At 45.7% G+C, this 24,254-nt stretch overlaps 1 protein-coding gene and 1 long non-coding RNA gene across 52 annotated transcripts in view; one reads left to right on the top strand and one right to left on the bottom strand.

Annotated features, from left to right (window-relative positions):
* The window catches only part of LOC144285069 (aldo-keto reductase family 1 member D1), a 204,743-nt gene that overhangs the window by 119,375 nt on the left and 61,114 nt on the right, over positions 1 to 24,254 (bottom strand). The gene's annotated exons all lie outside the window — the stretch shown is intronic.
* LOC144285066 (uncharacterized) lies at positions 3,731 to 17,549 on the top strand. Of its 15 annotated transcripts, none has more exons than XR_013353483.1 (7): positions 3,731 to 3,817; positions 6,442 to 6,614; positions 6,819 to 6,910; positions 13,008 to 13,450; positions 13,917 to 13,968; positions 15,338 to 15,441; positions 17,241 to 17,549. It is a non-coding gene; the product is annotated as an uncharacterized LOC144285066 (long non-coding RNA). The 15 variants fall into 15 exon arrangements; XR_013353485.1 differs by lacking the exon at positions 3,731 to 3,817 and adding an exon at positions 5,310 to 5,567; XR_013353484.1 differs by lacking the exon at positions 3,731 to 3,817 and adding an exon at positions 5,868 to 5,898.

Below are 24,254 nucleotides of genomic sequence, written 5' to 3' on the forward strand. Positions count from 1 at the left end.
ATTTCGCACTTGAAGTGTCCTAGATAATGTCTGGTAGAGCACCTTGCTGTCCTATGCTTCTTAATTGCAAATGAAAAATAATGCCAAACACGTTGGTCTTAGGAATGTGGGAGGGAGCCCAGAACCCAGCAGCATGGCCACTGGGGAGTCTCCTTGAGAATCTCTCTCCCTCTATTTTTCAGCCCCCACTTTCCTGCTTCTCTGTGGTTTCTCTCTGGTCTCTCCCTGTCTCAAATAAATAAATAAATAAATAAATAAATAAATAAATAAATAAATAAATCTATCTATCTTAAACAAGAAACAAACAATGAAACATGTTTGCATCTTTGCATATATGTTCCCACATCCAAGTCGATTAGATCCGTGGAGCCCAGTGTTAGTATTTCAGGGTGTGGGAAGCACTGAAGTCCTTTGGACTTTGCTACACTGACCTCCTCTCTCATGTACGACTTTCCAAATCAGGGACATTGTCAAGACTTTTTCAACAATGTGGTTTACTTTTGGGGTCTGCCATGCACAGTCTGGGTCCCTGCTCAGTGAGAAGCTCCATCTCACTCTCCAACTGGATAGATCCAACAGATCTATCGCCATAGGTTTCTATCTCAATCAGACTAATGAATAAATAAAATGTCAAATAAAACCCTGATATTTTCTCTACAAAATTCAAAGTGTCACATTATTTTCTAATAACTGTGATATGTGCACGTTATAATCCATTCTGAAAGGAAGTAATTGAAACCTTAAATGCATGCATATTGACCAAAGTTTAAAACACCATGAGAACAATTGCCCAAATAATAAGAATCTGCATAATCATGCAAATTTACCTTTCAACAATGGATTTAGTCAATCTAGCCCCTAAGATATATAATTGTAACAGAGCATCCATTAGTTAACCTCAAAACCCACATTCATTCAGTCGAGAATGTCTTTCTGAGGTGTCAACCAAGGACCAAAATTGGACTGGAAGTGATCTGAAATCCCGTGTCCACCTCTTCTTTGTTAGGAGATTGTCACACAGATGGACAATAGTGAAGTGTTCTGGACAGGTTAGAGTTGCTGGGATATGGAGCAATTCCCTGAGGGAGAAGGGTCCTTGCCAGTCATCTTCTCTTCAGTCAAAGGTGGGGGTGGATTGTGAAGGGACCGTGATGTAATCAATACTATCTAATGAGGCAGGATGCATTTAACTCCTGAAATATAAGCATTCCATTCCTCTTTGCATTTCCAAAAATTATCAAGCGTTTCCATATTTATAGGTTGACTTCTCAATATATATTTTGTGCACATAATTTCCTGAAAAGAGGTGTGTTGCCATCCAAGGCTGTAGGTCATCGGCTTACATGGTAGTTTGTCATCTCTCTGTGTGGGTGCCCTGGGTTTTCAAATTGGTGCTGGTTGTATATTACCAAACGCATTGCTACCAAGACTCCACCCATGCTTATTTGGACAAATAGTCTTTCCATATAAAGAGAAGATAAGCAATGGGATGAGGGATGCATGAGGACACGGTCAGACATGCTCACACCGACTCCAGGTCCTCAGCATCACTTCCACACTCAGTGCTGGCTGCTCACTTCTTCTAATCCTTTCACCTGCAACTTGCCCCTTTTTTCCCCAAGGCTGAGGGAGGGGAGGTTTCACCCAATGTGCTTTAAACTGTCCCTGAATGCATCTATTATTAATGTTTGCTATGAACCTAGATATTAAAATCCTCTAACAATGTGTCTATGTACATAATAAACTCAAAATATCTTCCGCACAATAGTCGATCTTTCATAGTAACTTACAGTAGACATTAGGCATTTTCTATGTATCAACTCCCCGAGCAACCTTTTAAAATTGATTATTGTCATCTCAAGAATAAATGTATTTTATAATTGAGTGGAGTTAACTATGTAAAACAATAACAAAATACATTTAGAAAAGAAATATTATAGAGAAGAGGCTAGCTGTTAGAAGATAGGGGCCCCCATATCATCTCATCACTGGAACTTAGGTAGATATCTATCAAATCATGATGAATGCCCATGAATCCAAGCTCTCCGGTAAGATAAGAATTGCTGGAATGCTACAAGTAGGAAAGCAACTACTTCCTTTTTTTGAGTTCAATTTGCCAACATATAGTTTAACACCCTGTGCTCATCCCATCAAGTGCCCCTCTCAGTGCCCGACAAACAGTCACCTCAACCCCACTGCCACCTCCCCTTCCACTATCTGTGTCCTCCATTGGGGACCAAGGCTGCCCCTCCCTCCCTGAGGGGACTGGGAAAAGGTCGCGTGGATGGAACTGGCTACAGACATGGAGATGTGATGGGGGTGAGGGTGGGCATTGACAGCCCAGATGGGAGGCATTCAGGCCTCGTTCCTCAAACCCAGCCTGTGGGCTGTGTGGATAAATAAAGATGACTTTCCAGCGTCAGTCTGACCTTTCCGTTGTGGAGTCTCACATTTTTCTGCCGGCACGCCCTGGTTCAAGTCCTTCATTTGGGAATCCCTGCATGGCCCAGCGGTTTAGCACTTGCCCTCGGCCCAGGGCGTGATCCTGGAGTCCCAGGGTCTATCCCCATATTGGGCTCCCTCCAGGGAGCCTGCTTCTCCCCCTGCCCCTGACTCTCCCTGTCTCTCTCTGTGTCTCTCATGACTCAATATAGAAAATCTTTCAAAAGTATGTAGTGTTCATCTGAAGTGCATACTTCCCACTGAGTTCTTTATTTCAGTGACTCTAGTTTTCATTCTGGGGTTGGTTTTGTTGTTTGTTTGTTTTGGCATCTGTTCTTCAGTATATTGTACTTTTTAATAGAATTTCAAGGTTTTGTTCTATGCCTTTAATTACATGAAAGTGTTGGTGGAGTGTTTGTGTAAATATGCCCTTTTTTATAGCTGTTGACCATCCCTCACATGGATTGTTTGCTCGTGTGTTTTCTAATTTTGGATTGTGAACTCATCTTCAGCAGGGCTCTCCTTGTGACCTGGACCATGGTGGTGGTCCTACAGCATGATAGATTTTGTATCTAACATCTCAGAGGTAACACTGACATAAAACCAGTTTCATTCTTGGCTGTGGATTTCTATATCACACAGTTCACATTTTGGACTCAAAACCAGGGCAAGCGGTAGGCACGGATTTCTCTGATTTTGTTTTAAGATTTTATTTATTTCCCCACGAGAGACACAGAGAGAGGCAGTGACACAGGGAGAGGGAGAAGCTGACTCCTTGCAGGGAGGGAGCCCGATGCAGGACTCAATCCCAGGTCCCCAGGATCAACTCCTGATCCACACAGGTGTTGAGCCTCCCAGACATCCCAGGCACAGGATTTTAACATCTCAAGGGAAATTTTTGTTAACTCAGATCCCAGTAAGAGACCTTTCCAATTCTTTGTGATGATAGTTGTTTTGTCCCAGATAAGCAGCAAAACCCAAGCCCCTAGCCAAATTTAATAATCTGCACACCACCCCATCCTAGACTGCCATTAACATCACCTCAAGTGCTTATTATCTCACCTTATTTTTTACAGCTGGACATTTCCTTTTCATTATCTAGGATTGGCTGCACCATAATTTGCCTAAATCCTCATTTTTGTGCATTAAGGTTGTCTCGCATATTTCTCTAACTCTCATAAAAAATATCACCATGAATAGTCTTACAGGTATTGAGAATTATGGGTGTTGTTTTGTATCTTCTTCATTGCATGAAATTGTTTTTTCAGCAGCATTCATCAACATCAGAAAGTCAAATTGTTGGAATCTCTCATACTGGGGATTTTCCTCCCAGGAAAGCAGAATAAAAAGATCTGGCAAGAGAGCATAGACTATGGTAAGAAATTCAATGAAATTATGAATCATAGATTCTGAAGTGGGTGAGGAGAGAAATAAAGATAACAGGAATCAGAATTAATCAGAAGAAAGTAAGAGTCAGTGGTTGTAGGCCCCAGTGAAGTAGGAACAATTCAGTGATTACCATGTAAGTTCAGGAAGTAGTAGTCAGAAAATGCAATGTATGAGACAAGATTTCAGGGGTGGGATAATTCTTGGGTCCTGGAAAAAACCAGGTAGGCCACAAGCAGCTGAAGTCGAATGGATGGGTGGATATTATTGATAAAGAAATCAAAGGAGAAGCCAAAGCATTGAACCTACTGGACACTGTGGATTCGATGGGATCATCTACATGGATAAAGACATCACTCAAGACGAAGGACTGAAGGGGTTCCTGGGTTGCTCAGTGTATTGAGCATCTGCCTTTGCTCCAGATCATGATCCTGGAGTCCTGGTATCTAGCCCCATGTCAGACTCCACAAGTAGTGGGAAATCTGCTTCTACTTCTCCCTGTGCCCCTACCCCAGCTGCTGCTGCTTCTCCTTCTCCTTCTCATTCTTTTCTTCTTCTTCTTCTTCTCATTCTTTTCTTCTTCTTCTTCTTCTTCTTCTTCTTCTTCTTCTTCTTCTTCTTCTTCTTTTCGTCATCTTCGTCTTCTTCTTCTTCTTCTTCTCTCTCTCTCTCCCTAACTTTCTCAAATGAATAAAAAATTTTTTTAAAAATGATGATGGACTCAAGACTAAGACTTTGAGATAAGTGCAAATTATTCACAGAAAATAAAAGGTATCCATATCAGAAGTGACAGGGAAATGGTGAGTAGCAAAGTTTCTATGGGACAAGAGATTTTCTAATTGGAGGACAGGAAAAGTGGTATGAAGGAGTCAGAAGAAACAAGGAAAATACTCTACATCCCCACCTCAAAGAACTGTAGAGTCTGGGAGGAACGGTCCCTCTTTAAGACATATGCAAAGGAAGCAGTATTTTCATGGAAAATCCAGGTTACAGTTAAAGCCAGGAGATTCAAGAAACAGGAAATCAAGAAACCGTCTAAGGAAACAGGAAGTTTTCCAGGCATGCAGCTGGACCACTTAAGGAATGCAATGGATGGTTGGGTGAAGTACGCAAGGATATGGATATTGGGCCAAGGAAGCACAATCAGAATATGAAGGGGATAAGCATACAGGAGAGAATACAGGACCAAAGGGGCCGATGATTTGGGTGATGGTCAAAAAATGCAAGAATAATAAGCAGAGAGAACTGCTACATCAGACAAGGGGAAGGGCAAGGACACAAGAGTCTCCTAACTCACCTGACATGCAGTTGGGCATCTCAGGTAGTGAGTGAGGAAGGAAGCCCAAATGTAGGTACTGAGCACTCGGGAGCTGTTGGCCTCAGTCCTATTTCTGGCTACAGGGGAGGGTCAGGCAACACACCAAGGGACCCCAGGAACCAAGAAGAAAGCTACACCATCAAGTCCTGTTCTAAATCATCCCCACAAGATCCTGTCCAGAAACATGGGAGAGGGTCAGCTGACAGTACTCTGTGCATGCTGTGCACCGTCCCACAGGCCTGCCTGCAACACCCCAAGTTTTGGCTCAAGTGTCAGTCACACCGGTTTGGAACCCACTGCCTGCCTATCTACTTCCCTGTCTGGCCTACAGTATCCTTGCGGGAAAAATAGACATCATATCACTGACCACTCCATGTTCATGGAGGGACCTAAGTGATGCACAAGGGCTTTGGAGAGTGTAGTAAGTTAACCAGCTGGAGGCATGCACGTCCCACTTTGCCCACACCTGCTTCAGATCCATTCTCTTGGTGCACAGCCCCTGACTGCAGCACAGCCCTTTCACTGATCTTTGCCTAGTAAGGGGCAAAACTACAGGTTATCCCAAGGCCTAGGGACTCCTGTGATATTTCTTCTGTCTGCTATTTCCTGGGGTCACTCTCCAACCTCGCACCCGGGGCCCTGTCCCTGGCTGGTGAGCCCGCTGACACGCCTGGAGGGAGGGGCACACATATTTCATAATGGGCATTGAGCCAGGGGATGATGCGGGGCTGGCGTGGGACATAAAGACTGGGGTAAGTCTGAGCTTATGTCCAGTTACTCATTTGGTCAAGATGAGTAACTAGCCAAACGCCGTTTGGAGAAATGACCAAAAAGCTGCCTCGGATCTCCTGTTCTCGACCCCAGGCTCCACCGACCTACTCTACTCCTTCCTCCTCTGGACCCCGTGCTCCACCTGCCTACTCTATTCCTTCCTCCTCTGGACCCCGCCCTCCACCTATCTACTCTATTCCTCCCTCCTCTCATTGTCCTTCCTCCTCTCGTCGTCCAAAGCCACTTCCTCTTGTGTCCCTTTACGTCCTCAACACTCCCCAGCGTTGTCCACCTCTCTCAACTCACAGGCCTACCTGTTTCCCTCCTGTTCCTAGTGCTTTCCTTTCTAGCCGCGCTAACCTACAGGTTTCCCCACGCAATCCTTGCTCTATTCCTTCCAAAAGGTCCAGTCCCCGCTGTTTTTGTCTCGCTCCTGTTCCCTGTTTCCCCACTGTCTACTTTCCTCGTACTCCCCCTCCCAGCCCCTCGTAGACTTGAAAGTCTTATCCTCCCCAACCTTCCAGCCAACTCCAACCAGACCTCCGTGATTCACAAATCCTATCCTGGAGAGATGATTTCCCTGTGAGTGGGCCGGTCCTGATATCATCCGGAATTGCCAGAACAGTCGATCCCCAGGAGCTTGACTTGGTGAAGGTTGGGAACTCAAGACAATGCCAATGAACATTTAGCTCAGAGGGTAAGCCTTTTCCATGATGGCGTTTTCACCCATAACACGGTTATTGTACTATTCTCTGTATGTTACCTTCATCCTTGGAAATCGCCTTCAGATGCCGGAGATACCTTTAGCAAGATCCTTTTTTCCAGAAAACCTGTTTCTTTCCTCTCTTTCCCAATTAGCCAGCCTGAATGAGTTCTACATTTATAACTGGTTTCTCCGTAGAATTTGGTCTGTGACCACAGAGCAAACAGCAAGACCAGGGACACAAGGTAGAGAAGAGTGAGTGGAAAACATCTCATCTGATCTCTACACGGGTGAGTCCTATTGATCTGCCCTGGATGAAAGTGAATGCGAGAATGGGCGACCCCTAAGAACTCACACACAGAGCACAAGACCCCTATTATAGACATACAAGGATTCAAGGTTCCCTGGTCTGGTTCCTCCAAGACGCTATTGTCCTGCACCCTAGGACTTGTAGAAACGTACTAGGGATTTTCTGTTTTGAGAAATGCCTCCGGCAAAAAGGTGCGGGGGCGGGGGGGGGCGGCACCTCCCATTATCTTGTCATCAAAGCTCTGAGGGTTGAACCTCTGGATCCCAGAAAAAGGCAGGTACCAAGCCTAAAAGGCAAGGACACATCCATATCCTCTCCAGATGATAGCATCAAATAAACTTATGGTGTATATTATATAATGTTCATTATAATATATTAACAATTAACATAATAATATAATATATATGTATTTATCATATATATTTAAAGTTCTCTTAAACCAAGTACAGATTCAGTGGAATCTCAATCAAAATTCTAACACATATATTTGGAAACTTGATAAGCTGATTATCATTTCCACAGACAGGCAAAAGACCCAAGAATATCCATGACTCCCTTAAGAACTGGTAGGAGTAATTTTCCTGCCAGACACCAAGACTTACCACAAAAATTGTAGTAATTAAGATCGCATAGTATTAGTGCCAGCATAAACAAATAGATAAGTGGCAAGAAGAGTCCAGACCCAGGTTCACACCTACGTGGACACTTGACTGAAGACAAAAGTATCATAACAGAATGATGCAGATGGACTGTGTTTGCAACACATTGGTTCTTGGTCAATTGGATACTTATAGAGAAAAAAATTAAGCTAGATTCCTACGACATAAGCACACTCAAGGATCCACTTCAGGTAAAAATTACATCTAAATGTGAAAGAGCAAAAACAAATTGTGTAGGATCGCTCGGGTCATCAATGGCTATTGAGCACTGGAGACGCACTGTAAGGTATAAAATTTACACTGGATTTTAAACATAGTATCAACAATCAATAAAACATCTCAAGAGTATTTATATTGAAATATTGATGATTTGGACATACTGGATTCAATAAAACATATTTTTTAAAAGATTTTGCTTATTTATTCATGAGAGACACAGGGAGGGAGAGGCAGAGACACGGGCAGAGGGAGAAGCAGGCTCCATGCAGGGAGCCCGAAGTGGGACTCGATCCCGGGTCTCCAGGATCAGGCCCTGAGATGAAGGCAGCGCTAAACCGCTGAGCCATCGGGCTGCCCCTCCCTACAACATGTTTGAAATTAATTGACCTGTTTCTTTTTGCTCTTTTCATTAGATACTAGAAAATTTTGTGCCCAATGTGGCTTGTTTCATATTTTTATTGGACAATACTGACTTGAAGGTCATGTGAGAAAAATATTTTCACAGCATCAACTAGGAAAAATGTCTTAAGTGTCACTTAGAAAGCACGAAGCAAACCATACCCTGGGAACCTAAGTGTGCAGAACACACGGCTCCCAAAAGGGCTTATTATATCCCTATTGGATAAAGAACTCCAGCAAAATGGTGAAGAAAAGACCAGCGATACAAAAGAAAACTAGGAAAAGATTGGTAACAGGAACTTCACAAAAGAGGATATCCAAGTGACTGACGGGCATACAAAAAATGTGGCCAACCTCATTAGTCAATAGGAAAAAGCAAATCAAAATCATAGTGAGAGGGGTGCCTGGGTGGCTCAGTTGGTTCAGTGTCTGCTTTTGGCTAGCCCTACTAAACCAATCGTATCTCTTCGGAAAACCCCATTTGGCTATGGTTGGTTCAGTTTTCTTCTTATATATTGCTTGACTTAAATTCCTAATGCCTTGTTAAGGATTTTTGACATCTGTGTTTACGAGGTTATTTATCTTTAGTTTTCTCTTTTGTACCATTTGTCTGGTTTTAGTGTTGATGTAATGGTAAACTCATCATGACTTAGGAAATGAGGTTTTTGGCTGGCTCAGTTGGTAGAGCATGTGACTTCTGATCTCAGGGTTACGAGTTCAACCCAGGTTGGAGGATGACGAGCTTTCTTAAAATTATTTTTTAATTAAGAAATAAAAATAGCTAAAACCAATGAGCTGGGAAATGTATCTTCCACTCCCATCTAATGGAAGAGTTTGGGGAAGAGTGGTATTTTCTTCAATATAGGTTGGACCCACTGACCAGAGAAGACAGTTGAGCCTGGAGGCTATCTTGTGGAAAGTTTTTCGATTATAAATTTAAAAAGAGTTCTTTACAAATAAAATTTTTAAAAATAGACATAAAGCTATGCAGATTTTCTATTTCTTTTCTTTGTTTTCCTCTTCTGGTCAGTTCTGGAAATCTACACCTTCACAGAACTAATCCATTTCATCGAAATCTTCACATTTCTATTGGTTGCTTTTCCTCCTGGCTATGGGTCACATTTTCCTGCTTCTTCTACTGTCTGCTTTTCTAGTACTTTTCAACCGATGCTGTCCTTTGCGAATGTTCTATTGCTGAGTGCTGGATTTGGCTGTGTTTCTTTCAGACGTGCTGGAAATTCTTCCGGGAGGCAGTTTGGCCCCGTGCGGATCCACCTGAAACTTCCAGAGCTTGTTTGGAAGCCGTGTTAGGATAAGGCTAAAGCAACCTCTTCTCTAAGCTAGCGGAGTCCAATTACTGAGGTGTAAACTTCTGAGGGCCTCTATCCAACCCTTTCAACTAGGACGCTCTACCCTGTGTGCTCACAACACCGTCCTGTACACATTCTGGGTGTTGCTGGGCTCACAGCGTTGCCGTCGTCCCTTCACCGAGTTCCTGCCTCTTAGGGCTGCCCAAGACTGCAGGCCTTTCCTTACACATCTCTGGCTCTCACTCACTCTCCCTCCTTCCCCTCTCTCCAATTTTCTGCTCCACAACTTCTCAGCTGCCTCACATTCCTGAACCTCAGTCTGTGTCTCCTCCTCCTCACCCAAGTGCTGTCACCTGCTCATCTTGGCTTCTGCTTTCCTGCATATTTCTCTAAGCAGAAAGCTGGAGCAACTGCAGGGCTCATCTCCTTTGCCTCCCTTTTCACAAGGAGTCATAGTGCAGGGCTACTCGGTACCCAGGGCCTGCATTTAAAAATCTTGTTTTATTTTTCTAAGCTCTATTTGGTGTCTCTGTTCTCCTTACACGAATAGACACTCCCTCTGTCCGGGAAGCGGATGTAGGGCAGGGGATTGGTGGCAAGATGCTCTCGTACCTAGTATGCAAAAGGCATGTTTGCTACTGCTGAGCCGAGTGGGTGGGACTTGCTCAGAAGTCTACATATTTAAACATGTCCTTCTTTCAGTTTCTATCCTACATTACAATCAGGTTGTTGTAATCAAAAAACTAAAACAAAACTCATGAATGAATGTGCACTATAGGCACAGACACAGGAAACTTATGTTTCTCTTTTCTCATCTTTAACCAAAGGAATGCCCAGCACTTAGTATAGCTGTTTAATCTTGGTTCAAAAAGTATACAATCTTGATGGATTCTGATTTTTTTAAAGATTTTATTCATTTATTCATGATACACACACAGAGGCAGAGACATAGGCAGAGGGAGAAGCAGGCTCCCTGCAGGGAGCTCGATGTAGGACTTGATCCCAGAACCCAGGGATTGCAACCTGAGCCAAAGGCAGACGCTTAACCACTGAGCCACCCAGGTGTCCCGAATTCTAATATTTTGTGATGTCAGTGGCCACAAACGTAACTGAAGATCTCGCCTACTTTAAATCTTTTCACTATTTTCATCTTCTTAGGTTCTGTCAGCAGCAGCTTTATATCACTGTTTATACAAAAGAGGAAGGTCCTGGCCTACGCTTAATAGCACGTGGTGATTCTATGGAGTCTAACCTTTCTTGCAAGGTTATCTTTCCTTGCACAAATCCATTATGTGCTGGCCTTTCTCAGGCAGCTCTCCACCTCCTAAATAGAACAAACCTAAAGAACCCTGTTGTCTCTGGGCAGGAGGACAAAGCTCCCCCAACCATAGAGAGTTGGTCCAGTCCTAGTTTATAGGAATACTACTATATCATAAGACCGAGCCTGTTGTAGGGTTTTCAATCACCGCTGTTTGAAGGTCTGCCCTCATGCTGGAGTGCCTCCAGGGCGTGGTTCCAGCTGCTGCACAGCAGCTCACCAGCATGCAGTGCTTATCTCCTGGGTAGTTAAGACCTTTTTTACGATGTGGATAATTTTCATGTGTTTCTTCAGGAAATTTTCATACATTCCTTGTCAGGTGAATTCCACGAGAGTTGTTTGTTGTTAATGTGGGTGGCATGTTTCTATTACATTTTTCTAGAAGTTGATTTCCCGGTTAGCTGTCTCTGCGCCTGCTTCTAATGGAGAGGTTGGGGAAAAATCTGCAACTTCAGACACTGGCTGAGAAACTAGAGGACGGGGCCGTTATGTTTTTCTACACTCCAGTATGTTCAACGCATCATCTGAGTTTAGATGCACACTGATGGCCTGGAAGCTCGCCCCCTACAGTCACTAAGCTGGTGGGTCCTGGGCTGGGCTGGGACCCCATAATAACATGGGGCTGCAGGGGAGAGGAGATGAAGCCACAGTGACTCCCACCTCCCTTCAGAGTCTCCTCGGAGCCCCAGGCCTGTGTCGGGGGAGGGCGGCTGGACCCCTGGGCGCGGGCCAAAGAATGGCCAGTTTCACAAGAGACTACGACGGTCTCGCTAGTTCTCCCCGAGCTAAGAGTGCGGCTCCTGAGCACAATGATGCTTCCTCTCAACTCGGGCTTTGGAAGATAGTGAAGACTCCAAAGGCTCATGTTTGAGCCTTGCTAGAAAAAGGCACCCAGCTGTGGCTCACCAGAAGCAACAGAGGTGCTTCTCTAGCTCAGCTGCGGTGTGAGCCAGGGTGCTTGTTTCTGAATCATGTTCAGGTCTATGTAATGACGTCAGCAGAAGAAAGCTCACAGTCCTAACTGAGATGATCTCCAGGCAGCCAGCCAACATTTACCAAACACCTCTATCTTTCCGTACTAAGCCAGGTCCTGGCAACGGAGAGATGGACCAGATATATTTCTTGCTCACAAGTGACTTTCATGTAAAGAAAACAATTTAGCAAAGTGTTCTGGGAACTATAGATGTGGAGTAGACCATGCCTCAGAGAAAACTTGGGCGAGGAGCTACAGGGTCCAGACGGGTTTTACAAGATTACACGTGGGCTCATTATAAATCGGTTTTCCCAGACAGACACAGGGGAAAGAGTTGTGCAGGCTAAGGGCAAGGAGCAGCAAGAATTAAAACAAGGAGCCACTCAGTAGGTAGCGGGGTTCAGGAAACTGCCCAGGTGTCTGTACAGCTGTCTGGACAGATGTGTTCACGACTGTGTCTCACACGACACACGTCCTGGACTGTGCTGTGTCTTGAATGAACGAACACATAGATGAATAGATGCAATATTGAGTGTGAGAGAGCATGGGCTCTGCAGTCAAAGTGTAATATAGGAAGTATCTAGAGTAGTCAAATTCCTCGAGAAAGGAAAATGGTCCTTGCCAGAGGACACAGAGCGCAGGGGGCCATGGGAAGTCGTTCCGTGGGGATGAAACAATTCTGGAAATTAGTTTCACACGAGGCAAATATGCTTAAAATTCCTGAATCACATCCTCAGAAATGTTTCCAATGGTAAATCTTATGTGAACTTTACCACAATGACATTTTCTAAAATCAAAAACTGTGAAGTCCCCATGTTACATTCATTAGGTTCTCGAGTCTCTATTATCCCACCTGTAATCAGGGACAGAGAAACTTTTTCAGATTTTTTTTTTATTTTAAAATATTTTTTTTCAATTTTTATTTATTTATGATAGTCACAGAGAGAGAGAGAGAGGCAGAGACATAGGCCGAGGGAGAAGCAGGCTCCATGCACCGGGAGCCCGATGTGGGATTCGATCCCGGGTCTCCAGGATCGCGCCCTGGGCCAAAGGCAGGCGCCAAACCGCTGCGCCACCCAGGGATCCCTTTTTTCAGATCTGAAACCTCGTCCGTTTCCCGAGCTAGACGGGGAGAGTTTTGATCCAGGCAAGGGCTTGATATGGGACAGGTCTCTGACTCCTCCCCAAATCTCTTTTAGCCAATGACTGTCGAAGGGGCGGTGCAATCAGGTCCCTAACCTGCTGGGCCTGCCGCCAGAGGGTCCCGTCCAGGCTGCTGCAGGAGCAGCCCCAGGAACCAGGCCGGACCTCGAGAAGCCGAGGGAAGGGGAGTCGCGGGCTTCAGGCTTCAGAAAGAAGCGAGGCAGGGGAAATCCCTTCTGGAAGGAGGGGGTGAGGAGGTAGCTCCACGTGCCCGGTGGCTGCTATCCTCGGTTTTACCACTCTGGATTGTGAGGTCCTCGCGAGCTGAGCTCCTAGTTACCCCCGGATAATGCTCAGCAGGTGTCTGGCCGAGGGTGAGTCTTCAAGAGGGCGGGACATTAACGCTGTGATGTGAAGCTCTGCCGGTGTTTTTCTACAGTTCACACAATCACCAGAAAGCCCGTGTCTTGGCACCAGAACCTGGAGGAACCTGCAGACGGTAAGTCCCGTGGTTTGGGAACAACACTGAGGTACAGCACAGACAGGCAGCTGGCTGGAGAGACCTTTCAGGGTAGTGTTACCTTGGGCAACACTCTGAGCCTCAGAAAGCTGGACTCACACTCACGAAGCTCACAGGACCGTCAAGCATAGGGCCGTCCCATTAACAGTCAAGGCCAGAAAAATCCTCCTAATGGCCTTCCCAGGGCATTCATATATTCAGTTATCAAACGTGGAGCTGTTCCCAGCAGAGGTCCTGAAGTCATTTTAACGGACTTCCAAGCCTGGTTCTACCACTCGTTAACCATGTGACTTTGAGCCAGTAATTTTAAATGTCTCTGAACCTACCTTCACATAGTGGTGAGGTTAGACAACATCACGTAAGTAACTCAGGACCTAGAATAGTATTGTCTTGCCGATCTGGAAATGCGACTGTTTTTCATTAATACCATGTGATAGTCCCTCAGATGGGGCCGGGAGTGGAGACCTCATACCATGCCGATGGAGACAGACAAGTAGGTAAGGAGTAAAAGGGGAATGGCAACAACAGAACACACGCATGCCCCTGGTCAGACAGTGTGGACTTCTGGGAAGGCTTCCTGGAGGTGGAGGTGGAGAAGCTCAGGGATCAAAGACCAGGAGGACATTCTGAGTTCTATGGAAAGACAGAGGAATGAGAGATGCCAGCATGGCCCAAGATATGGCAGTAGTTTGGCCTGGCTGGAGTATACAGGTGCACGGGGCAGTGCTCAGAAACAATGGAAGAGAGGTCTTTGGTGGAGAGCACCACCCTTCCCGGCGGGCTATCCTCCCTCCCTCCTTGGAGTAGAATTTGATGCAGGAAAGATACGAGGTCGATATAGGAGCACGGGGGGTAGGCAGGTGGGGTGGGCAGGAGGAGGGAGGACTCCATAGCAGAGTGGAGACAGACAAGTGAAAAGAGCAGTAGAGCGTCGGTAGAGGAAGTGAGGATGCTATCTGTCCTGAAGAGGCGAGCCCAGCTCGAGGAAGGGAGAGGAGGTGGGGCCTTGCAGCACTAAGATGAACAGGCAGCGAGGGACCTGAACGCTAGCCAGGATTGCCATGCTAACGGCTTATCCTAAGGATGCGCTCAGCCGGGTGCCATGTCCTTCGTTCTCGGCCATCTCGCTGTAGGTGGATATTGGCCCCAATTTACAGTTGAGCAAAGTGAGGCCTGGAGAAGTTAGACCACCTAGTTAGGCTAGTAATGGAAGGGCCAGGAAGGGCTGACTAAGAAGCCCAGGTTCCTGCCGTTGTCAGGCTGCCACCCTCCAAGTGAGACTTGGTAGGGGGGAAGCTGAAAACGAAAACTGAAACCTGTGCAAGTCCTCAAGCTAGGGAGTGACAGGCACGTGTGGGCTTGGCAGCCCCAGCTCTTGCAGGAGGGAGGATGTGGCCTCTTACAACCCTCCCCCGCACTCCGTCATGGCCACATTGGCCCCGCTTGCTCCTGCCTCAGCGCCTTGGCTCTTGCTTCCTGTCCGGTGCTTCTGTCTGCCCCTGCCTGAGGCTGGCTGCTGCTCGGCATCGGGAGAGGCCTCCCCTCGCGGTCCCGTTCTAGAGTTGCCAGCCCTGCCTGTACCTCACCGTCGGGTTCGCTTGTCCCCTTGTGTAGCGTGTCCTCTGTCCCCCCAGCCAGACCACCAGCTCCAGGAGAGCAGGGACCGTGCCTGCCACACTCTGCTCTACTTGCGGGGTCCAGGAGAGTGCCTGGCACAGAGATTGTGCTCAACGGATATGTGTTGCGAGATGAGGGTTGCAGGCCCTTGGCAGGCCCCCGAGGCCAGCTGCTGAGGCCGGGCCGAAGGACCCAGGAATTCTCGGCCCCAAAGCCTGCTTCCCTCAAGACTCATGCCTCTTCTCCTAGCCAGGTTCCTAAATCTTATCCACCAGGCCGCTCAGGGGCCACGGAAGAGATACCCAGACACGCAAACAGAAAGCCCAGAAATTGGACGGGACTCTGAGGCCTAGGTAAGCATGGCTCCTTGCCTTGGGGAGGCCCAGGGGCAACAGAGGCTGTGGCTAAGAGAATGGTATAGGAGGCCAGACCGCCTGGCTTTGACCCCTGGCTACCACTTACTAGCTGTGTGACCTTGGGGGAGTCATCGAAGGTCTTTAGTGCTTGTGGTTCCGCAGTGGAGCAAAAATGGAGATATTACAGCATGAGGTCGTGTGTTCACGGTGCCCAGAGCAGGCCTAACCCACAGCAAAACACACCCCCTTTGATTGGAGAGGCTCCAGGAGCGGTGAGGAGCCCGGGAAATGCAATCGTCAGCAGTCTCTCCCGAGATGACATAGGGCTTCTGGTGCTAAGACATTTCCGAGAACTTCCTGCCACGCTTGTCTCTTGTGTTGCTCCCGTCTTTCGTCACACGGAAGGTTTCCGTTTTGAAGTCATCAGATGTGCCGGTGTTTTCTTTTTTTTTTTTTTTTGTGCCGGTCTTTTCCATCCCGGGGTCTGGGCGCTGTGCCTTGCTTAGGAAAGCCTGCAATATCCAGAGGAGCAACACGACTGGCTTTCCTTTTGGGCTTTTCCTCAAGTTTCGTGTCTTTTGAACACGTGGCTTTTAGGCCATCCGTGCCTTTTGCCCCTGAGGTGAAGCTGGAGACGCTGATGCTCAGCTGGCTCAGAACTTCCTTCCCTCCCTCCAAGGCACCGAGTTCTGGCGCCCCCCGTCTCCTGGGGCTTACTGCTCCTCAGCCTCCTCCTGACGCCCAGCCTCTACTCCTCGGGGAGGTCCTGCTCATCCTTCAGGAGCAGCCAGGAGTCCCCTGCTTATAAGGTCCCGTTAAGGAACGTGCGCCCCGTGCTCTCCACCCTGCAGATTAGGGCACCTTGCCCGTGTTCCTCTGGAGCATTGCATGCCTCCTGTCCCCCACCATTCAGCCGGATTCCATTACCAATGGAACATGGTGGCTCTGGAGCCAGAGAGCTTGAGTTCAGATCCCAGCTACCGCACTTTGGGGCTGTGGGGCCTGAGGAGGAATGGAAAGCAGAGCTCATAGCGCGGCCACTGAGCAGTCCCGGGCTCGTCCCGGCCCCTTGGTTTGACCCAGTTGTCTTCCTCTGCTGTGGGTGCACCCTTCCCAAGGACGGCCCACATCCTTAGCTCTTGCCTTTCTACCTTTGTACCGTGTGGTCCGGCCTTCCTCCCGTTTTCTACAGCTCCTGCTAGGGCATGTGTCTCTGCCACAGGGCAGCTGCAGGGGGATTGGGGTAAATAGCTCAGTTCTAATGAAGGGAGGGAGGGAGGGAGGGGGTTTGAAGGGGAGGCAAGAGAAAGGAAGGGTGGAGGAAGAAGGGAGGGAAGGAAGGGAGGAGGGAGGCACGGAAGGAAGGAGGGAGAGAGGGAGAAGGAAGGGCGTAGGAAACAGCTGTTCATTTACTCTAGCTTCTATTTGCCTGTGGGCCTGCACCCCGGGGAGGGCAGACTGGGAGACCAGAGGGTCCAGCAGGGAAGCCCCACCCCCACAAGGGTTGCTGAGCCTGAGAGAGCTCCATCAGCCCCAGTGGAACTTTGGGCTCCGTCCCCCCCAGCCCAGAGCTGACCTCGCCCGGGACATGCAGACAAACCCAGTCACAAAGTGGGGACACTGGGAAAGCCACACTCAAATACCTCCAACTTCTGCCCTCCTGGTAAATTTGAGGAAAATGTATCCTTTCAGGCAATTGTGAAGGTTAATCTTACAACTTCTCTAAGTCGTATGTGTCAGCGGTGCTGTTGCTTCTCTGTGTAACCACGTCAACCACGTCTATTCTTTCATCCCAGGAGCGTGTGCTGAGCCCCTGGGGTGCGCTGGCCCAGGCCCCACGGACTCTGAACCCAGGTTGCCCTCCCTCCCCGGGGGTTGCCTTCTGATGCCCACCATCTCCTCTCTGGGTCAGCCCGGAATGTGACGAGCGCAGGCTGAACCATGTCAGGGTGCACAGCGACATCGCGCCCCACAAGGCTAAAGCGTGGAGCTGGCGAGGAGATGATCGCCTCGCGTCGTATTCAGCGCCCACCTCGGCCTCATCCCTGAAACCCAGCGTGTGGGCTGTGTGGATAAATAAAGATGACTTTCCAGCGTCAGTCTGACCTTTCCGTTGTGGAGTCTCACATTTTTCTGCCGGCACGCCCTGGTTCAAGTCCTTCATCTTGGGAATCCCTGCGTGGCCCAGCGGTTTAGCACCTGCCTTCGGCCCAGGGCGTGATCCTGGAGTCCCAGGGTCGAACCCCACATCAGGCTCCCCGCATGGAGCCTGCTTCTCCCCCTGCCTCTGTCTCTCCCTGTCTCTCTCTGTGTCTCTCATGACTCAATATAGAAAATATTTCAAAGTACATAGTGTCCATCTGAAGTGCATACTTCCCACTGAGTTCTTTATTTCAGTGACTCTATTTTTCATTCTGGGGTTGGCTTTGTTGTTTGTTTGTTTTGGCATCTGTTCTGCAGTATCTTGTACTTTTTAATAGAATTTCAATTTCTTGTTCTATGTCTTTAATTACATGAAAGTGAAAAAAAAATAATTACATGAAAGTGTTGGTGTAGTGTTTGTGTAAATATGCCCTTTTTTATAGCTGTTGGCCGTCCCTCACATGGATTGTCTGCTCGTGTGTTTTCTAATTTTGGATTGTGAACTCATCTTCAGCAGGGCTTTCCTTGTGACCTGGACCATGGTGATGGTCCTACAGCATGATAGATTTTGTATCTAACATCTCAGAGGTAACACTGACCTAAAACCAATTTCATTCTTGGCTGTGGATTTCTATATCACACAGTTCACATTTTGGTCTCAAAACTGGGGCAAGCAGTAGGCACAGGATTTCTCTGATTTTGTTTTAAGATTTTACTTCCCCACGAGAGACACAGAGAAAGGCAGTGACACAGGGAGAAGGAGAAGCAGACTCCTTGCAGGGAGCCCGATGCGGGACTCAATCCCAGGTCCCCAGGATCAACCCCTGATCCAAAAGTAGATGCACAGGTGTTGAGCCACCCAGGCATCCCAGGCACAGGATTTTAACATCTCAAGGGAAATTTTTGTTAACTCAGATCCCAGTCAGAGACCTTTCCAATTCTTTGTGATGATAGTTGTTTTGTCCCAGATAAGCAGCAAAACCCAAGCCCCTAGCCAAATTTAATAATCTGCACACCACCCCATCCTAGACTGCCATTAACATCACCTCGAGTGCTTATTATCTCACCTTATTTTTTACAGCTGGACATTTCCTTTTTTTATCTAGGATTGGCTGCACCATAATTTGCCTAAATCTTTATTTACATGCATTAAGGTTGTCTCGCATATTTCTCTAACTCTCATAAAAAATATCACCAGAATAGTCTTACAGGTATTGAGTATTTTGGGTATTGTTTTGTATCTTCCTGGTTGTATGAATTTTTTTTTTCAGCAGCATTCATCAACATCAGAAAGTCAAATTGTTGGAATCTCTCATACTGGGGATTTTCCACCCAGGAAAGCAGAATAAAAAGATCTGTCAAGAGAGCATAGACAGTGGTAAGAAAATCAATGAAATTATGAATCATAGATTCTGAAATGGGTGAGGAGAGAAAACAAGATAACAGGAATCAGAATAAGAATAAAGTAAGAGTCCAGTGAAGTAGGAACAATTCAGTGATTACAGTATAAGTTCAGGAAGTAGTAGTCAGAAAATGCAATGTATGTGTACATGATATCATGGGTGGGATAATTCTTGGGTCCTGGAAAAAACCAGGTAGGCCACAAGCAGCTGAAGTCGAATGGATGGGTGGATATTATTGATAAAGAAATCAAAGGAGAAGCCAAAGCATTGAATCTACATAGACACTATGGATCCGATGGGATCATCTACAAGGATACTGACGTCACTCAAGACAAAGGACTGAAGGGGTCCCTGGGTTGCTCAGTGTATTGAGCATCTGCCTTTGCTCCAGATCATGATCCTGGAGTCCTGGTATATAGCTCCATATCAGACTCCACAACTAGTGGGAAATCTGCTTCTACTTTTCCCTCTGCCCTTACCCCAGCTTGTTCTCTCTCTCTTTCTCTTTCCCCTTCCTCTCTCTCTCTCTCTCTCTCTCTGGCTCTATCAAGTAAATAAATATTTTTTAATTACAAAAGATGATGGACTCTAAGACTTTTAGATAATCACTAGTTTTTTTCCAGAAAAAGAAAAAAAAGCATATCTAGATCTGGAGTGCCAGGGAAATGGTTAGTAGCAAAGTTTCTATGGAATAAGAGACTTCCAGATGAGGAAGAGGAATAATGGTTTAAAGGAGTCAGAAGAAACAAGGAAAATACTCTACATCCCCACCTCGAAGAACAGTACAGTTTGGGAGGAACGGTCCCTCTTTAAGATATATTCAAAGGAAGCAGTATTTTCATGGAAATCCAGGTTACAGTTAAAGCCAGGAGATTCAAGAAACAGGAAATCAAGAAACCGTCTAAGGAAACAGGAAGTTTTCCAGACATGCAGCTGGACCTCTTAAGGAATGCAATGGATGGTTGGGTGAAGCACGCAAGGATATGGATATTGGGCCAAGGAAGCACAATCAGAATATGATGGGGATATGAGTACAGGAGAGAATACAGGACCAAAGGGGCTGATGATTTGGGTGATGGTAAAAAAAACCCAAGAATAATAAGCAGAGAGAACTGCTACATCAGACAAGGGGAAGGGCAAGGACACAAGAGTCTCCTAACTCACCTGACATGCAGTTGGGCATCTCAGGTAGTGATCGAGGAAAGAAGCCCAAATGTAGGTACTGAGCACTCGGGAGCTGTTGGCTTCAGTCCTATTTCTGGCTCCAGGGAGGGTCAGGCAACACACCAAGGAACCCCGGGAACCAAGAAGAAAGCTACATTGTCAAGTCCTGTTCCAAAGCATCCCCACAAGATCCTGTCCAGAAACATGGGAGAGGGTCAGCTGACAGTACTCAGTGCATTCTAGGTGGAGGTGGCTGAGCAGCCCTGGGATCAGCTTGGGGGTGGCTCCGGCACAGGCTGTGTGTGGAGGGGGCTGCAGGGCCAGGAGCATGACTCCAGTAGCACAAGCCTGGGAGCACAGGGCGCCAGGGACACAGCCCAAGGTCCCTCGGCTCCCCCCGGGACAGGCTGAAGCCAGGAGGACACAGGAGAGCAAGGACACTCCTGCATCCAGGTAGAAAAAAAAATTATTGACCAAGCAGCACTGAAAATTTCCAAGGGAAGTCAAGGGATTTACAGTATACACAATCAGAGGATACTCCCCCTTGTTTTTTGTTTTTTGATTTCTGTTGCTTCCCCCCCTTTTTTCTTTTCTTCTCTTTTTTCCTTTCTTTTTTCACTTTTTCTCCTTTTTCTTTTCTTCTTTATCTTCTCTTTCTCTCATTTTCCCAATACAACTTTTTTGGCCATTCTGTACTGAGCAAAATGACTAGAAAGAAAAACTCACTTCAAAAGAAAAAAATCAGAAACAGTCTTCTCTCCTACAGAGTTACAAAATCCGGATTACAATTCAATGTCAGAAAGCCAATTCAGAAGCACTATTGTAAAGCTACTGGTGGCTCTAGAAAAAAGCATAAAGACTCAAGAGACTTCATGACTGCAGAATTTAGATCTAATCAGGAAGAAATTAAAAATCAATTAAATGAGATGCAATCCAAACCAGAGGTCCTAACAATGAGGTTTAATGAGGTGGAAGAATGAGTGAGTGACATAGAAGACAAGGTGATGGCAAAGAGGGAAACTGAGGAAAAAGAGACAAACAATTAAAAGATCACGAGGATACACTAAGGGAAATAAATGACAGTCTGAGGAAGAAAAATCTACATTTAATTGGGGTTCCTGAGGGCCTGAAAGGGACAGAGGTCCAGAATATGTATTTGAACAAATCATACCTGAAAACTTTCCTAATCTGGGAAGGGAAACAGGTATTCAGATCCAGAAAATAGAGAGATCTGCCCTCTAAAATCAATAAAAATCAGTCAACACCTCAACAATTAATACTGCAGCGTGCAAATTCGAAAGATAAAGAGAAGATCCTTAAAGCAGCAAGAGGTAAGAAATCTCTAACTTTTATGGGGAGAAATATTAGATTAACAGCAGACCTCTCCATAGAGACCTGGCAGGCCAGAAAGGGCTGACAGGATATATTCAGGGTCCTAAATGAGAAGAACATGCAGCCAAGAATACTTTATCCAGCAAGGCTCTCATTCAGAATAGAAGGAGAGATGAAGAGCTTCCAAGATAGGCAGGAACTGAAAGAATATGTGACTACCAAACCAGCTCTGCAAGAAATTTTAAGGGAGACTCACAAAATTTCTCTTTAAGAGGAAGTCCAATGGAACAATCCACAAAAACAGGGACTGAATAGGTATCATGATGACACTGAATTCCTATCTTTCAATAGTAACTCTGAATGTGAATGGACTTGATGACCCCATCAAAGGCTCAGGGTAAAAAAGCAGGACTGGATAAAAAAGCAGGACCCATCTATTTGCTGTCTACAAGAGACTCATTTTAGACAGAAGGACACCTACAGCCTGAAAATAAAAGGTTGGAGAACCATGTACCATTCAAATGGTCCTCAAAAGAAAGCAGGGGTGGCCATCCTTATATCAGAGAAACTAAAGTTTATCCCAAAGACTATAGTGAGTGAGGAAGAAGGACACTATATCATACTTAAAGGACCTATCCAAGAAGAGGACTTAACAATCATCAATATATATGCCCCGAATGTGGGAGCTGCCAAATATATTAATCAATTAATAACAAAGTTAAGACATACTTAGATAATTATACACTTATACTTGATGACTTCAATGTAGCACTTTCTACACTCAACAGGTCGATAGGTCGTCTAAGCACATCTCCAAAGAAACAAGGGCTGTAAATGATACACTGGGCCAGATGGATTTCACAGATATCTACAGAATTTTACATCCAAACGCAAGTGAATACACATTCTTCTCAAGTGCACATGGAACTTTCTCCAGAAGAGACCACATTCTGGGTCACAAATCAGGTCATAACCAATACCAAAAGATTGGGATCGTCCCCTGCATATTCTCAGACCATAATGCCTTGAAATTAGAACTAAATCACAAGAAGTTTGGAAGGATTTCAAACACGTGGAGGTTAAGAACCATCCTGCTAAAAGGTGAAAGGGTCAACCAGGAAATTAAGGAAGAATTAAAAGGATTCATGGAAACTAATGAGAATGAAGATACAACCATTCAAAATATTGGGGATACAGCAAAAACAGTTCTGAGGGGGAAATACATCACAATACAAGCAACCATCCAAAAACTGGAAAGAACTCAAATACAAAAGCTAACCTTGCACCTAAAGGAGCTAGAGAAAAAACAGCAAACAGATCCTACACCCAGCAGAAGAGGAGAGTTAATAAAGATTCGAGCAGAACTCAATGAAATAGAGACCAGAAAAACTGTGGAACAGATCAACAAAACCAGGAATTGGTTCTTTGAAAGAATTAATAAGATCGATAAACCATGAGCCAGCTTTATTTAAAAGAAGAGAGAAAAGGCTCAAATTAATAAAATTATGAATGAGAAAGGAGAGATCACTACCAACACGAAGGAGATTCAAATGATTTTAAAAAAATATTATGAGCAGCTATACGCCAATAAATAGGGCAATCTATAAGAAATGGACACATTTCTGGAAAACCACAAACTACCAAAACTGGAACAGAAAGAAATAGAAAACCTGAACAGGCCAGTAACCAGGGAGGAAATTGAAGCAGTCATCAAAAACCTCCCAAGACACAAAAGTCCAGGGCCAGATGGCTTCCCTGGGGAATGCCATCAAACGTTTAAAGAAATCATACCTCTTCTACTATGGTTGTTCGGAAAGATAGAAAGAGATGGAATACTTCCAAACTCGTTCTTTCAGGCCAGCAACACCTTAATTCCAAAATCAGACAAAGACCCCACCAAAAAGAATTTTAGACCAATATTTCTGATGAACATAGACGCAAAAAATTCTCAGCAAGGTACTAGCCAATAAGATACAACAATACATTAATAAGATTATTCACCATGACCAAGTAGGATTTATCCCCGGGACTCAAGGCTGGTTCAACACTCGTAAAACAATCAATGTGATTCATCATATCAGCAAGAGAAAAACCAAGAACCTTATGATCCTCTCAAGAGATGCAGAGAAAGCCTTTGACAAAATACAGCATCCATTCCTGATCAAAACTCTTCAGAGTATAGGGATAGAGGGAACATTCTTCGGCATCTTAAAAGCCGTCTACGAAAAGCCCACAGCAAATATCATTCTCAATGGGGAAGCACTGGGGGCCTTTCCCCTAAGATCAGGAACAAGACAGGGATGTCCACTCTCACCACTGCTATTCGACATAGTATTGGAAGTCCTAGCCTCAGCAATCAGACATCAAAAAGACATTAAAGGCATTCAAATTGGCAAAGAAGAAGTCAAACTCTCCCTCTTCACTGATGACATGATACTCTACATAGAAAACCCAAAAGCCTCCACCCCAAGATTGCTAGAACTCATACAGCAATTTGGCAGTGTGGCAGGGTAGAAAATCAATGCACAGAAATCAGTGGCCTTTTTAGATGCTAATGATGAGATTGAAGAAAGAGAAATTAAGGAGTCAATCCCATTTACAATTGCACCCAAAAGCATAAGATACCTAGGAATAAACCTAACCAAAGAGGTAAAGGATCTCTACCCTCAAAACTACAGAACACTTCTGAAAGAAATTGAGGAAGACACAAAGAAATGGAAAAATATTCCATGCTCATGCATTGGCAGAATTAATATTGTGAAAATGTCA

The sequence above is a fragment of the Canis aureus genome, chromosome 15, assembly GCF_053574225.1.
Source record: "Canis aureus isolate CA01 chromosome 15, VMU_Caureus_v.1.0, whole genome shotgun sequence".
Lineage (NCBI taxonomy): Eukaryota > Metazoa > Chordata > Mammalia > Carnivora > Canidae > Canis > Canis aureus.